Source organism: Strongylocentrotus purpuratus, unplaced genomic scaffold, assembly GCF_000002235.5.
Source record: "Strongylocentrotus purpuratus isolate Spur 01 unplaced genomic scaffold, Spur_5.0 spur5_contig_849, whole genome shotgun sequence".
NCBI lineage: Eukaryota > Metazoa > Echinodermata > Echinoidea > Camarodonta > Strongylocentrotidae > Strongylocentrotus > Strongylocentrotus purpuratus.
Window position 1 is genome coordinate 385,169 of NW_022145556.1, and position 16,901 is coordinate 402,069.

At 40.1% G+C, this 16,901-nt stretch overlaps 1 long non-coding RNA gene and 1 pseudogene across 1 annotated transcript; both read left to right on the top strand.

Moving 5' to 3' along the window:
- Positions 1-1,064: 1,064 nt before the first annotated feature.
- Positions 1,065-3,018, top strand: LOC590554 (annotated as a pseudogene).
- A 5,114-nt stretch (positions 3,019-8,132) lies between these two features.
- Positions 8,133-9,146, top strand: LOC105442153. Its single transcript, XR_972303.2, has 2 exons — positions 8,133-8,314; positions 9,036-9,146. It is a non-coding gene; the product is annotated as an uncharacterized LOC105442153 (long non-coding RNA).
- Positions 9,147-16,901: the final 7,755 nt, after the last annotated feature.

Here is a 16,901-nt window from a genome sequence, read left to right on the forward strand (position 1 = left end):
CTTTTGGTGGTTCAACTTGTGTATTTCCAGTTTGTTAACTTTAATGCGAGTATATCTTGCCTATTTTCATTGATATACAAACATCAAATACTGTACAAATAACCCACACATATACATGCTATAAATCCAAATAGAACAGTAATTTAATAGTAACTAGTGTGACAAACCTTTCTACCATAATTTACACAATTTGTAAGTATTACTACTAGTTCCAAGATATACATGATGTACATGTAGCATACATGTACACACGACTTGAAAACTTAAAACATTTTGTGTTTTGTTTATATATAAATGGTTGCTTTCATTTTCCCAATTTCTTTATTCTTTCTCAAATTTTGATATTTAGGGGCTTTTGTTTTATAGGTAAATATCATGGTAAGATTCGTACATGATGAAGTCATTGAACACTGGTACATGGTATCATTATATCATCTATAACAAAATTAGAAAATGATCATAAATAAATAAAAAGTTGTAGTTATGTTGTGTTTGATTTGAGACCATTCAGTTTGTGACATCCAGCTGAGGAGGTCCCGGAGTCTCGGAAACAACCAGGGTCTCAAATAATGCAAGAAAGGGACCGAAACTGTACCGAGGAAGTAAAAGCTAGTAAATGCTGCAGTTATTGCGCAACCTTTTTTATATGCACGAACCATGATTTTACTGCTGCAAGTCATTGGCCGTAATGTTCGTAGATGGGGAGAAATGTTCCTTCATCATCTACATGTGCGATGGCCCAGGACATTGCCATCATCCTATACCCTACTATAAGCTCTAGCTCTAATGCTGATAATAATATTTTCTTTGGATTTTTCTATAATCAAGTGCACTCTGGTTTTACAAGTGATCAGGTGAATATTATTGGTTTCTTTAAATCTACCACTACCAAGTACTTGTATGAAAATGATAAAATCGTCTTTGCAGTTGAAGCCTAGTATATAATTTTATAAATTCTTAAACTTATTTGTAACAGTTAGTTGAATTCAATTGAAAATACGATTCGAATTTAAATTAGCATGATTCTCTACTCATTTCTCTTAACAACCCTTGTCTAGTTCTGGGAGGTGATCTCTGATGAACACGGCATTGACCCGACCGGTACTTACTAAAGCGACTCTGATCTCCAGCTCGAGCGTATCAACGTCTACTACAACGAGGCGGCAGGAGGACAATACGTCCCAAGAGCGATTCTTCTCGACCTCGAGCCAGGCACTATGGACTCGGTCCATTCTGATCCATTTGGTCAAATCTTCAGACCAGACAACTTCATCTTTGGCCAGAGCGGAGCAGAGAACAACTGGGCCAAGGGACACTTCACAGAAGGCGCTGAACTTATTCATTCTGTGATGGACGTTGTGCGAAAGGAGGCCGAGGGATGTGACTGTATTCAGGTTGGTTTAAAAAACTTGAGTGATTGTTTCGATCATAGTAATACATCCTTCACGAAGCATTACAAAACAACCTTCACTATATAAAGCATTATAATTTTGTTCTGATGCCTGCGTTGAGCAGTTGACTTTGAAAGTGTTTTACGGCAACGCTTGTAATTATGTGTCCGTATATTTCGAATTGCTATTATGAATTTGTCGTCTAGCGACTGAATTAACAACAGTTCATCTCTTTGTTACAAATACTAGAATCTCTTATTCAATCACTTGATTCGGATAATTTTGTCTGGTTTATGTTTCCTCATTATTTCTTTTTCAAATCATTCATTTAATATTTAATACTAGTTATTGGGGGTAGAGGCTCTCTGGCTTTTGTGATTCTTATTCAGATGTTGCATATTTCTTATAGTACCTACAATAATTATGCTCCAAAGCTTTTTGATAAATGTCGTTTCTTTTGAAATTAATAGACATTTTAAAATATAAACAGAAAGAAGCCACGAAACGATTTCAATATTTGTATTTTCTTTGATTAGGAAAGATATTGAAATTGTTGCATTCAAGTTATTGTTTCCCTTTGCTGAATATTTCCATTTCCTATTCAATTATTATTTCAAGAATAGGTCACTCGGCACCGAATGAGTCTGGCTTAAACATGCATGACCATTTATTTAATGTGTCTATGTCCACAGGGGTTCCAGCCTACGCATTCTATGGGAAATGGAACTGGCTCTGGTGTGGAAAACCTCCTGATCACCAAGATCCGTGAAGAATACCCTGATCGGATCATGACGTCCTTCAGCGTTGTTCCTTCGCCAAAGGTTTCAGACACCGTCGTCGAACCTTACAACCTTCCGTCCACCAACTGGTCGAGAATACCGATGGGGCGTTCTGCATCGACAATGAAGCACTCTACGTCATCTGCTTCGAAACCCTAAAGCTTACGAACTCCGACCTACGGTGACCTAAATCATCTCGTGTCTGCAACCATGAGTGGCGTCACAACTTGTCTCAGGTTTCCTGGATAGCTGAACGCAAATCTTCGTAAGCTGGCTGTCAATATGGTGCCGTTTCCCCGTCTTCACTTCTTCATGCCTGGATTTGCTCCTCTGACAAGCCGTGGTAGTCAACAATACAGGGCCACATCTGTTGCCGAGCTAACACAGCAGATGATTGATTATAAGAACATGATGGCAGCCTGCGATCCTCGCCACGGCCGCTACCTCACAGTTGCCGCAATCTTCCGTGGTCGTATGTCCATGAAGGAGTTTGACGAACATAATATGCTCAACTACAGAACAAGAACACCAGCTACTTCGTCGAATTGATCCCGAATAATGCCAAGATTGCTGTCTGTGGCATCCCTCCCCGAGGTCTCAAAATGGCTGCCACCTTCATCGGCAACAGCACCGCCATCCAGGATCTCTTTAAACACATCTCTGAGCAGTTCTCCGCCATGTTCAGATGAAAGGCCTTCCTTCATTGGTACACTGGTGGGGGTATGGGCGAGATGGAGTTCACTGAAGCTGAGAGCAACATGAATGACTTGGTGTCCGAGTACCAGCAGTACCAGGACGCCACCGCCGAAGAGGAGGATTTCGATGAGGAAGAGGAAGAAGACCAATAGAAAAGATGTCTCATAAATCTCTGCGAAGTCGCTAAAAAGGATAGTTGAGTTCTTGTTTAAGACTGCAAATGCATTTAAAGTGTATGGTTATTGCTCTCATTCTTCTTTATAACATTTCTAGTGCCCTTTTAGGACCTAAAATTGCTATGAAGTTAATTTTAGACCCCAAAATGTGTGAAATTTAGATAAAAGACGATCTTACCAATTCAGCTCCACTTTTAAATAAATACGGTGGCCGTTAATTACTTAATAATAACAATACACGGACCGGCTGGTTGTGCGTATTATAACCAACACGAAAAAGCAAATATTGGCATTGACTAGAATAAATCGGATAAGGTACTTTTTCGTATTTTAACGGCTGGTTCAAAATTACCGAATATTTGTGGGGCATACCAAGAAATTATTAGAAATGTTTATATGCATGGATATTTCAGCTGTTGTCTAAACCGATAATTGTATCATTCAAATTGTATATTATTTTTAATTTGACACTCAGTTTTTCATTATTTTACCCGAAAAAAAAAATTATTAAGCGCCCTCTGCAACAAAACTCAATTATCCCTATATTCATAACTGGGAACGATTGATGGGAACATCATATTTGTAGATCTTGTTAGTTATTTAACAGGATATGTTGATAGAAAAAAGGATTTCTCGAATGATAAGCGCCCATCCTATCCCTCCCGTTTGTTCCCCCCCCCCCTCTCTCTCTCTCTCTCTCTGTCTCTCTCTTTCTCTCTCTCTCTCAATGTATATCTCTCTGTCTCTCTCTCTCTGTCTCTCTGTGTGTCCCTCTCTTTCCCATCCTCCTTCTCAAACAGATCTCTCGTTCTCTCCCCTGTTCTGTATATCACCTTCCTTCATTCTACGAACGATGTAAGTTTTCTTTTAAGCCACCCAAACTCTTTCAACTAATCTTGTTTAATATGCCCCCTGTTCTTTTTCTGCTCCCCTCCTTCTCTCCATTGATTCTTCTTCTTGTTCTCTCACTTGACTGTTTCCTTCCCTGCCACTTTGTAACAACTGTATTTCTCTTCCTCACGTTCTCTTAGTTCAAGTTTTAGTAAAGTTCTCAAAATATCTCTTAGCTGAAATCTGCAGGTTTTTATAATTCTTTGAGGTCAGGGTTTAAGAGCCAGAGTTAAAAACTATGTCATTAGGCACCATCTGCAATTAAAGCTGAGTGATTTCAGTTATTTAATTTATTTTAGCAATGAAATAAAGTGGGTTATTATCAATCAATTACAATTTTGTATTCACTGATTTTATTTCTCACAACTCGAATTTTTTTCTTCTTTTTTTTTACATAACATAATTTATACAAAACTGCAACATAATTACAACAAAACTTTGTGATCATTTGATAAACAAACATAATTACAACACAATTCCATTGTTCATTATTTCCCAATGTATAGGACGAAAATATATCACCATTACATAATTAAAAGATATAACCGTACTACACAGTTTTTTCAACCCCAAAACTATGTTTTTTTCAGAAAGAGACTGAATACTTAAAATTATATATATATATATATATATATATACATATATATGTATACAAAATATTGAGTTTCATATTTCTCAACATATTATGAATTGAAATTTTAAGTTTTCTTTTTTATATTAAAACACTACTTAGGCTTATCCCAACCTCCAACCCCAGCCCCCCCCCACCCCTACCTTCTACTTGTGTGGATATGGAATGCATTCTGGTACATGTTTCTTTATCGAAATGACTTCAGTTGTTGACTTCGTTCCATCTCTACCTCGCTCTCCCTTAATATCTTTATAATTTGATTAATGAAATATTTGACAGTAAATGAAAGTACAGGTATATATAATTGACATAATAAACATGATAAAGAAAAAGATGAACATTCAATAAATCAGGTATGAAAGAAAGTTTGATAAATATATATATGCTTGCTTATAAAGACTACGAATAAGAATAAATGACATTGTGACAGTACAAAAGAGTGGAAATGAGACAGACAAATATAAAACAGAGACGGAGAGAGAGGGGGGAGATATAGGAGAGATGAGTGGAAAGAGATGTAGGTAAATGTATGGACAATATCCATTTAATTTCCGATAAAAAGTAAGATCATTTGGGCCTTATAATACATCATCGGGTATCTCAAATTTAATTTTGTTTCTTGACTTTGGGGGGGGGGGGGGGGGACCTCATCCGAACCCACCCCTAGTGTATGCATTTCCCATCAATTTTTGTATCAGTAGGGACGTTCGACGTTCCACGTGACCTCGAAACCGTATCCGGACACCTACCCCTGGACATCCATCCCACGGATAACGACCCCCAGTCAACTACCCACTAGGACAACTATCCCCTAGGGCAACCACCCTCTTGGACGACTACTCATCGGAACAACTACCCCCAGACAGCTATCCCCGGACAACTACCCCTAGGATAGTTGTCCGGGGGTAGTTTTTCTAGAGGACTGTTGTCGTAGGGGGTAGTGAGTTGTCTGGGGCTAGTCGTCCGGGTGGTAGTTTTCCGGGCGGTTGTAGTCTCCGGGGGGTAGTCGTCCGAGATAGTGGTTGCCCTAGGGGGTAGTTGACTGGGTGTGGTTATCCGGGGATAGGTGTCCTAGAACCCAGACACACCACTTTATTTTACAAATCTGAAGTCCCGTTAGTTATGTCCACCTCCCAATATCTACAGCGTTTGGAATCAATGATGCCACTGTTGTTGGCGAATTTGGGTCGGACTTGTCCAGCATTTATACATTTTGAAGCTTAGAGTAACAAAAAATCACAATAAAACAAAAAATTAACACTGCGAAAAAGATCATGTGTGTGTGTATGGGGGGAGGGTTTTTTTAATAAGATATATACAAGACTATAAAATTGAATTGGGAGAGGCAAAACATTATGTGACCCCACTCCATTCCATAGCCCCCCCCCCCCCCCTACCGGCAAGAAAATTCTGGATCTGCCACTTTTGTTAATCTGCAGCACATCACAACTCTGGCAAACATGGTGCAAAGACAGAGGAAGACCGAGGTATGACGCTTATCAGCCTTCATCAGATCGCAGTTATCCCTATAGAGAACAAAATAAAATGAAAAATGAGGTGAATAAAAGAAAAATTTCACATGAACCATTTAGTCTTGATGTGTTCCTCTTTATTTAAATCGCTATCAATAATTGTGTTAATAGATAGGCTAATCTTATCCTGAAGCCATTGTGGCTCAAAGTCTAGCTTTGAACATCCCTGAACAAAATTATCACATAACCACCCACCACCATCAACGTTTTCACATACATGAACGATTCCTGCAAACATAGCCATAGGAAAATGAAGCTGAGCTTACAATCTCCATTATTTCTTCTGGAGCAGTGTCCAGTCCCAATCTCTCATCAGTTGGTTGGACGCTCACGGGTAGCATCTCAGGTGTTTCTCCTTCCTTCAGAAACGATAAAGAAAAGTATTAGGTTTTTATTACGATACGAACACGTGTACACAAGATTATATATATACATATATGACATTATCCTCGAGATCGATGCATATCATTATAATATTTCAAAGGTTCCAATATTATTGAGGGCTGGGGCTAGAGACCCCTCCACTAATCGAATGACTTAATTAATTAGCAGAAGCAACAATCCTTTCAGATCGTTAAATGAAAACATATTTATAAAACTTCTCTGTCACGGTAAAACTTTCACAAAATAATGATTTTTGATTCAATAACAATTCATTACTATGATTCGCTGATTCCTAGAATGATTAAAACAGAGTTAAAATTTCACAAAGTAACTTTGTTTCGATTTGATATGATACTGCTACAATATCAATCTTTTAATTCCAGCCCCTTGTATGATTCGTTCCTCTTCCTTTGTTTTCAACTTAAAATTATATTGGATCAACAAGCAAGTTGTTCGTTATACAAAAATTCTAAAAAACGATTTAAAAAAAAGTTAACTCTGTTAAAAATCCGACCGTATATTTCAAGATTCTTGGGTCGGTCGCAAGGGCAATACAACATCTTTTTTAAAGGCTTTATTACATGAAGTTATTTGTTTACATTCATTCGAGCATCCTTTTCTCAAGTTATCTTACCTTGACATCCACCACAATCTCTATCTGTCTCCCTTGTTGATCTGTAAACAACACCGAGGATCGCTGGCCTGGTTTGAGGGTGGTGGTGGTTTGGAAACTTAGACCACTTACTGACACTGATACCTGCCCAACATAACATAATTGAGAAAATATTAGGCAACTTCTCCCACAATATGAAAGCCTTACAATGGGAATAAGATACCCCCCCCCCCCAATTGTTTACAAGAAAGTAGAGAGGTTTTCCAAGGGTATTTTCCACAAAACGATTCCCTTCAAGACAGTATTGGCTAATCCACCGCCATAACTCAGCGAGTCTGAGAGTGCTGAGAGGACTCCCAAATATTCCCGGAAAAAATTGCTCCTCCCCCCCCCCCCCCGCCTTCTCCGACCCCATTCCGAACCCTATAGCTTGCCCAAATTGAGTCTCGAAGGACGAAAGGCTATTCCTAATGCTGGAAGCTGGTGTAATTATTTCATCTTCCCACTCTCCAATCATTCGAATTTTGACACCTCTCATTTTTACCTCGTATCTCTCTTCTTTGTCGATTCTGCCACGGTTACGGGATGTATCGTCTCTCTCTTGAAACTTAGAGGTTGCCATTGTATGGCTGAAATATAAAACATAATAATGTGCAATCAATGATTATGTGAGAAATTAAAAAAAATAGAGGCGATTGATAAAATTGTATATTTTGTAACCGATTTAAGGTTCAGAACTTAGGCTGAAGCGGCGGAGCGTTCTCAAAAGAGGGAAGGAGCACTAACCAAATATTCTCTTTGTTGGTGGAAAAGGAGCACCTGTAAAGAGTGAATACATACTACATAGACAATTAATGTTTTCTTTACAATCAGTAGAAAATTATCTGTTTTGGTAAGCTTCCACTTGCTGTGTAGCAAGCATCTTCAGATCGACCCATGCCGTAGATGGCGCTGTTATTGATGCAGTTCGATGAGGAAGTAGAATGGGACCGTAGTATATTGTTCTTTATTAGAGTTTCTTTAATAGTATGTAAGTGTAAAGGCACTTCATACACCGTGCGGTTGTAATTGTCTATTTGGCATTCCATAATTTTATCGTCTGCGAAGATTGTAATTTTTGGCCCAAAATTGGGGCACGTTATGGCGATGGAAAATGAATTGCATCGTTAATCGGCATATTATTTATGCCTGCCTGAGACTTTGGTAACAAGTGGCACAGTGGTAAGCATAAATAGAACTTTTAGGTTTAATTTCAAGAGAATCGCTCAGTATGCATACAGCAATCAGTGTTATCCTACTGTAGAACTTCAATAGCTCGTGTATCAGATTGATGCATTGTACGCATAGTGTGCAGGTCTTTGTGTAGTACTATAATTATGAATATTTGTTTGTATGGAAATATACAGAAACTCTTAATCAGTATCGAATTTATTGTGTAATGATAACTCAACTAGATTAAACTCAAACCTCAGTCCTGAGGAAATAAGCACTCAAATACGCCAAAACTTGATATAAGATGGTTGACATTACATTTATTGCTCACATAACATTTTTGCAATTACATTGTCTATTTAAGCTGTTTTCGACACCCATTGTATACAGTTAAATACGTTTACAAATATTCCTTATATGTAGGATATCAGTTTAGAGTTTATTTCTAATTTTCACAACACTTAGTGTATTAAATACTGGACAGTATTGCTATTATGATAATTTAAGTCCAATTACTTTAAATTGAAGTTAATTGTTATTCACCTTAGTATAATGTTTAGACTCATAATACAGTGGAACCTTATTATTAAAGGCACTGATGTGGCAGACTTTACCTATAACAATGTATCTTCTCTCGTCCCAAGTGCCTCGTTATAATGCAGTTGCACTGTAACATGCTTTGATATGATGATATACTTATGTTGGATTTTGTTCATTTGTTTGTTTATAGTTTTTACGGGAATCCAAGGAACAAAGTGAATCAGCAAGCCAAAGAGTCAGCTTTGACTATGATGAAGAGACTAGATTCAATAAAGCTGTTTTGACTATTGTTTACCCAGTATGAGAACACGTGCGAGCTTTCGTTTGTTTGTCGTCGTAGTCCGGGCAGGCACAGTAAAAACACTTCCAACGTAGCGTCAAAATGGCCTCATCATCATCAACAAGCCTGATTATCAAGATGGAGCCAATAAATAGACGCTAGACATTTGAGTTGAGTTCAACATGACATTTCAGCTGGATGAACCTACGAACATACATACATAACTACGTTTGGCGACGAGCACAGGATATATGCTAGAGATCAGCTAGAATTGCACCATAACGCATGAATCTCAGAATCTGAGTGGATGTTGATGGATTTTGATTTGGATTGTGAAATGATGTTGTGATCCAGTCATTTCTCATATGTCTCAATAGTTCGAGGTATGTAAAGCTGTGTATGGACGCTATGCAGTTTGATCTACACTAATGTTACAGTTACAATGAATTATGGTTGCAATGCAGCAGTGTCATCGATTTATTATTGAGGTGTATTATGGACGCTAAGCTGGAATCGGCCACAATCGTTATTATTCACTGTTATAAAATACGTGGCTTTACCATAATTTGCACCAGCAGTTGGCATGCAGCCATAATGTAACAGGACCAGCGACGGCCTTGATAGATCCAGCCCACAGTCACGTCTAGTTAAGAGTTTAAGGACTAAAGCCCAGTGTAGATGTTAGCGGATCAGCCAAGCCCAAGTTTAAGACTATTCTGTGTCAGCCTCTCGTAGCAGCCCTAGCATAATTTATGAACTAGCCTAATCCAGCTGAAGTCCAGCTTGAACAACAGCCCGGGAATCGGCCCGGTCAAGCCATACAGCCCGGGAGCCAGCGTGGTTTAGTCTTGTACAGTCCAGGTCCAGCCAGGTTTGAACTTGAAGCATAAATCAAGCCAACAACATTGAATTTATAAATGAAACATTGGATCTGAACTTGATGAAATAAAAGTAGTTAGAACCAGAGCTATAATAGGCTCTGTGAAACTTCAAGATTCTTGATAACAAATTAACAGAGGTCAAGTAAAAGTTGAATTTTAATAACTATTTCATGTATAGTAGTCTATTGAAAAGTGTTTCCAATATGATTCTGCAAATACTGCATGTTTTGTTTGCAGGTAGCCAGCATTAGTTTTGTGCTCAAGTGACAAGAAAGTTAAAGGTGTAATTTCATTACAAAGTGATATTGACATCGCAGTTCAGAGTCAAGCAAGGAAGGAATATGTGGCGATGTTGAACTTTATCGCATGATCGCGTGGTCTGCATTCAAGCCCTTTTGATAAGCGAATTTTGAGGCGTGCGTAAAGGCTTTATTGGGAGATGTAAAATCAAATTACTATGGAGTATTTGTAATTGCATTAGCAAGAAGCATTTTAAGCGGTTTTACATTGATGAGGTTGGTAGGCTTAGCGCTGTAGCTTTGCTTAAATTGATGTTTGATTTCACTCTAGTTGCATGACAATTTAATTTGGTCAATTTGCTGTACAAGGTGCAAGTGCATGGTTTAGCATAAGAGGCCAGCTCCTTATTACATTTCTGTTGTGTCAAAGCCAATTAAACATGGCAGATTCAAGAAAGTCATCAAGGGAGAGGCAGCCCACGGAAAAAATGGCCGCTCTTCAGGCCTCTGAAGAATCAAAGACAGAGCGGAAGTTTTTCAAGATGTACGGCTCCCTTAAGGCCACAGTAAAGGCAGCTAGAACAATCATTAAGACAGAGACAGAAGAAGGTCCCATCAAACAACAGATATCCATACTTGAAGCAGGAGAGAGGGAATTGATGGAAACCTACGAGATTTTGAGGAGACACAAGGTCCCCATAAGAGAGGCCACCACGAGGATGGACCGTGCCAACGCAATGGTCAGAGATAGCCTCAACGCCCTGGAAGAAGTTCTGGGATCCCTAGAAGGTCCTTTTGACGCCGAGGATCGGAAGCAGATAGCGAAAGAATTCTTGAAACAAGAATATGCTTCATCGGTCTTCAGCTCAATTTTAAGCGAAATGGACCAAGGGGTTGAAACCAGCCAACCGCGTGGAGCCACACCAGTAATTGACATTGATAGCAATCCTGGACAGCCTGTAGAATCTCGTAACACACCATCACTTCCTCTTCAAGACAAAATGTACCCAGGAGTTGGAGTAAACCAACCACCTGAAGGTATTCAAGGGCAGTCAGCAGAATTTCCTGCCAAGACGTCATCTCCTTCCCTTCAAGATGAGATGGGCCCAGAGTTTAGAGTAGGCCAGCTACATGATAGTCTACCTGATTCGCATGTGGAACCTCGTGACAAGACACCACTACAGCCGCCTCAGACAACGTCGGTTGACGTCCAGGGCTTATGTAAGGCTTTAGCAGACAACATGTACCACACAAGACTTCCGATGCCAGTGCCACGCACCTTTAGTGGGGATTCGCTCGAGTTTATAGAGTTCGAGAAAGGTTTCAAGACTTTGATCGAAAACCGTGGCATACCACCAACAGAGATGTTGTATTATCTGAAGCAGTACCTGACTGGTCCGGCAAGGGAGGCGGTGGAAGGTTTCTTTTTCGGGGACTCCAAAGAGGCATATGATGGGGCATGGAGGTGCCTTCGACAGAGGTATGGTCATCCTTTTAATGTCCAACAAGCGTTCCGGAAGAAGCTAAGTGCTTGGCCGAAGATATCCTCCAAAGATGCCATAGGTCTTCAGAAGTTTGCGGACTACTTAAAGTCTTGTGATGATGCTATGCCATATGTCACTGGCCTCCAGGTGCTAAACGACTGCTATGAGAATCAAAAGATGATAGCCAAACTTCCAGACTGGCTGATTAGTAGCTGGAATAGGGTGGTATCAGATGAGTTGGAAGGCGGCAGCTATCCTTCATTTTCTAAGTTTGTGAAATTTGTTGCTAAGGAGGCAAGGATAGCCAACAATCCCATTTCTTCTCTAGGTGCCCTGAAATCTGAGGACTCTCAAAGAGAATCAAGTCCCAAGACCTCCAAGATCGAGCGAGAAGCAAGAAATAAGGGATCTGCTTTGGCTGTCAACACCAAGGAAAGTGCCGAAGGCAAGAACATCCCAAACCAAGTCAAGAAGGCTCCAAAACCTTGCTGCCTGTGTAGTGAAACTGGACACAAGTCCGAGGACTGTGACAAGTTTTTGGCCAAGCCACTTTCTGAACGCAGGAAGTTTGTTCAAGAAAATCATGTATGCTTTGGTTGCTTACAGAAGGGGCATTTTTCTAAGGCATGTAAACAAAGGCTGAAGTGTAGTACATGTGGTAAGCGCCATCCCACGGCTCTTCATGAGGAAAACCCTACGATAAGAGAGGACAATGCGCACAAGAGTGAAGGAGCTTCTGAGGACATGGCTACGTCTTGCCAAGTCCGTTCTGGAAAACAAGCTAGCACTTCGATGATTGTACCAGTGTGGGTCGCGGCAGAACAAGCATTATCGTCAGAGATTCTGACTTACGCCCTCCTGGATACCCAGAGTGATTCATCGTTCATTCTAGATGAAGTAGCGCAAGCCCTGAATGCTAAGCAGCAACCCATACGCTTAAAGTTATCTACTATGACTTCGTCATCGAACATTGATTGCAGCGTGACTTCAAGTATCTTAGTTAGAGGTATGATGTCGCCCTCCCAGCTCAAGATAGGAAAGTGCTATACGCGTGACTTCATACCGACTGATAGAGAACACATCCCAAGCAGAAGTACTGCTGAGAAGTGGACTCATCTCCAAGATGTTGCAAGAGAGATGCCAGCACTTCAGAGATGCGAAATCGGCCTACTGATAGGCTATAATTGCCCAAGAGCTCTGACACCAAGACAAGTAGTTACTGGTAGCGATGTAGAACCATTTGCTATTCGAACTGACCTCGGCTGGAGTATTGTTGGCTTTGCCGAAGAAGAGAATGCCATGGATTTCAGTAGCCAGTGTGGGAGGGTTTCTACTCGCGAGATACCATTTCCGAAGCCAAAGGAGATCATAGGGTTGCTTGAGACAGATTTCGCAGAGGACAAATCGCCGGACAAAGCATGCTCTCAGAATGACCTACAATTCTTGAAAGACCTTGACAACAAAGGTCGTCCAAACAAGAAGCTTGCCGAATATTGGAGGCTGGTTCAGAAGCTCGTACTGCTTCTGGAAAAGGTACCTCCATAGAGCAGGTATGTATGTACACTTGAGATTGTTTGGAGCGGGTACAAATGTTTGACCTTGCATTTGCACATGTACTTCGTTTTCTGGTACAGTTTAAAAATTTAGGACTCAAATTCTGATCTTGTTTGCTGCGAATTTTAGATACACAGCGCTTAAATATTGTCGCAACCTTTAAGCTTGCTTTACAACCTTTGCAGTGTGTGTTATAATCTTTTACAGCACATGTTATAAACGTGCATTGTTTGAGTTCCGCATCATCACTTATGCCATTCTGGTTTGATCAAGCTATTCAATTGCCATGTTATTCGTGTTGTAGATTGCAAGTGTACCAATTTACATGCAAGAGGTGTATGGAGTGCTTGCTTAAAAATTTCCATATTATGGTCACATTATTTCACATGCACCACTTATGTAATACTAGTAAATGCATTTTCATATATATGTAAGTGTACTCATGCATGTGATTATGTTACCAGTGAAGGCAATTTTGGTGGGAGTGTAAAGGCACTTCATACACCGTGCGGTTGTAATTGTCTATTTGGCATTCCATAATTTTATCGTCTGCGAAGATTGTAATTTTTGGCCCAAAATTGGGGCACGTTATGGCGATGGAAAATGAATTGCATCGTTAATCGGCATATTATTTATGCCTGCCTGAGACTTTGGTAACAAGTGGCACAGTGGTAAGCATAAATAGAACTTTTAGGTTTAATTTCAAGAGAATCGCTCAGTATGCATACAGCAATCAGTGTTATCCTACTGTAGAACTTCAATAGCTCGTGTATCAGATTGATGCATTGTACGCATAGTGTGCAGGTCTTTGTGTAGTACTATAATTATGAATATTTGTTTGTATGGAAATATACAGAAACTCTTAATCAGTATCGAATTTATTGTGTAATGATAACTCAACTAGATTAAACTCAAACCTCAGTCCTGAGGAAATAAGCACTCAAATACGCCAAAACTTGATATAAGATGGTTGACATTACATTTATTGCTCACATAACATTTTTGCAATTACATTGTCTATTTAAGCTGTTTTCGACACCCATTGTATACAGTTAAATACGTTTACAAATATTCCTTATATGTAGGATATCAGTTTAGAGTTTATTTCTAATTTTCACAACACTTAGTGTATTAAATACTGGACAGTATTGCTATTATGATAATTTAAGTCCAATTACTTTAAATTGAAGTTAATTGTTATTCACCTTAGTATAATGTTTAGACTCATAATACAGTGGAACCTTATTATTAAAGGCACTGATGTGGCAGACTTTACCTATAACAATGTATCTTCTCTCGTCCCAAGTGCCTCGTTATAATGCAGTTGCACTGTAACATGCTTTGATATGATGATATACTTATGTTGGATTTTGTTCATTTGTTTGTTTATAGTTTTTACGGGAATCCAAGGAACAAAGTGAATCAGCAAGCCAAAGAGTCAGCTTTGACTATGATGAAGAGACTAGATTCAATAAAGCTGTTTTGACTATTGTTTACCCAGTATGAGAACACGTGCGAGCTTTCGTTTGTTTGTCGTCGTAGTCCGGGCAGGCACATGTAAGTGTACATGTATATCTACGGAAGCGTTGAAGTGCCATTCTACTTGACGACATGACGAGATATTCCATCTTGTCAAGTTGACTTAATATTCATATCATGTCGACATGTACAAATATTTAACTTACCATGTCGACTTATCAACTTTTATTAGTCGACATGGCGAAATAAATTATCTTGCCAAGTCAACTTCACAAAAAGTTCATGTTGTCATGGCGACATAAGTTATCTTACCAAGTCGACTTCTAAAAAAATACATGTCGTCATGGCGACATATATTATCTTACCAAGTCGACTACCCAAAAAGTAATGTCGACATGGCGAAATAAATTATCTTGCCAAGTCGACTTCACAAAAAGTTCATGTCGTCATGGCGACATGTAATATCTTGCCAAGTTGACTTCACAAAAAGTTCATCTTGTAATAGCGACATAAATTATCTCATCAAGTCGACTTCCCAAAAAGTATATGTCGTCATGGCGAGATATGTAGTGTGACAACTATTTCATGCAGCGCGCGTATGATGGGCGGATCGTGCATTAAAGATGTTGTATAGTTGTCATCTTTAAGGCACGATCCGCCCGTCATACTATGACAGGCGGATCGTGCCATAAACAGGCGCGCCGGAAGCAGTTTGGGATTGGGGGGGGGGGGGGAGGCAAACATTCCAGGGGGCTCATCTTCCAGGGGCAGCGACGTAATGAGAAAAACACTTTCGGAAGGGGGGGGGGGGCAGACGAAAAATCTGCATCACCACCATTCTTACACGTTACATGCAGGTAACGCGGAACGTTTTTCAAAGTGGAGTATTAACGATCAGGTAGAGCGTAAATTGGCGTGGGGTCCAGGGCATGAGCCTCGGCAGGGGGTCAAGGGGCTGAGCCCCCGGAAGCTCATGGGTTTTAGGTAATCGATTACGGTTAGATGAGTATCCAGGGGCCCTCTTTAAGGCCATTAACGTGTTCTCGGGGGGGGGGGGGGGGGGGGGGGGTGGGGAGAGCCCCCAGAAGCTCAGAGGTTTTAATATTTAACTACGGTCAGATGAGCATACAGGGGCCTGCCTTAGGGCCCTTAGTGGGGTCCAGGGGCAGAGCCCCCGGAAGCTCAGGGGTTTTAGGTATTTAATTACGGTCAGATGAGCATCCAGGGGCCGGCCTTAGGGCCCATGGTGGGTTCCAGGGGGCAGAGCCCCCGGAAGCTCAGGTTTTTTTTAATTACGGTCAGATGAGCATTCAGGGGCCGCCTTAGGGCCCTTGGTGGGGTCCAGGGGCAGAGCCCCCTGAAGCTCAGGGGTTTTAGGTATTTAATTACGGTCAGATGAGCATTTTTTTAAAACCTAATTTGTGACATTGGCAGGTCACTTATTTTTTTCTGTCTTTCTTTCTTTTTCTCTCTATCATACTTTTTCAAAAAGTGAGGGGAGGGGGGGGGGGGGCTCGAGCCCAGCCACTTTGCAGACCATGACATAAAGGCTTCTAAATAAGCGTATTTTTTGCCCGACTGTAATTTGGGAATTTCTTATTTTCCAACAAACGCATAAAAAGGTATGACTTACAAAAAAAAACGGAGAAAAATACTGGAAAATCATGTCATAAAAGCAACATTTGTAAATCAATTGTATCGAATAAGAAATACACCCCCCCCCCCCATCAGTACGCCAGCGTTCAGGGGCTCCTTTCTTCTCACCCCTATAACAAACTAGATGGAATTTTGACTGCGCGCAGTCGAAAATGATGCCTCCGCCATAGAGCAATTTAAACAAGTTTGGAGTTTAAATCTCCAGTGGTTCTTGAGATATCATGATAACAATCTCAATGTATGGAATTTCATAAGTTGACCTCTGGGACCCTTGACCTTTGACCTACGTGCTCCAAAATCTAATCAGATTGTCTTCCTATGGTGATACACACTATCATTAAGTTTGAAGTTTAAATCTCCAGTGGTTCTTGAGATATTATGATAACAATCTCAATGTATGGAATTTCATAAATTGACCTCTGTGACCCTTGACCTTTGACCTACGTGCTCCAAAATCTAATCAGATCGTCTTCCTATGGTGAT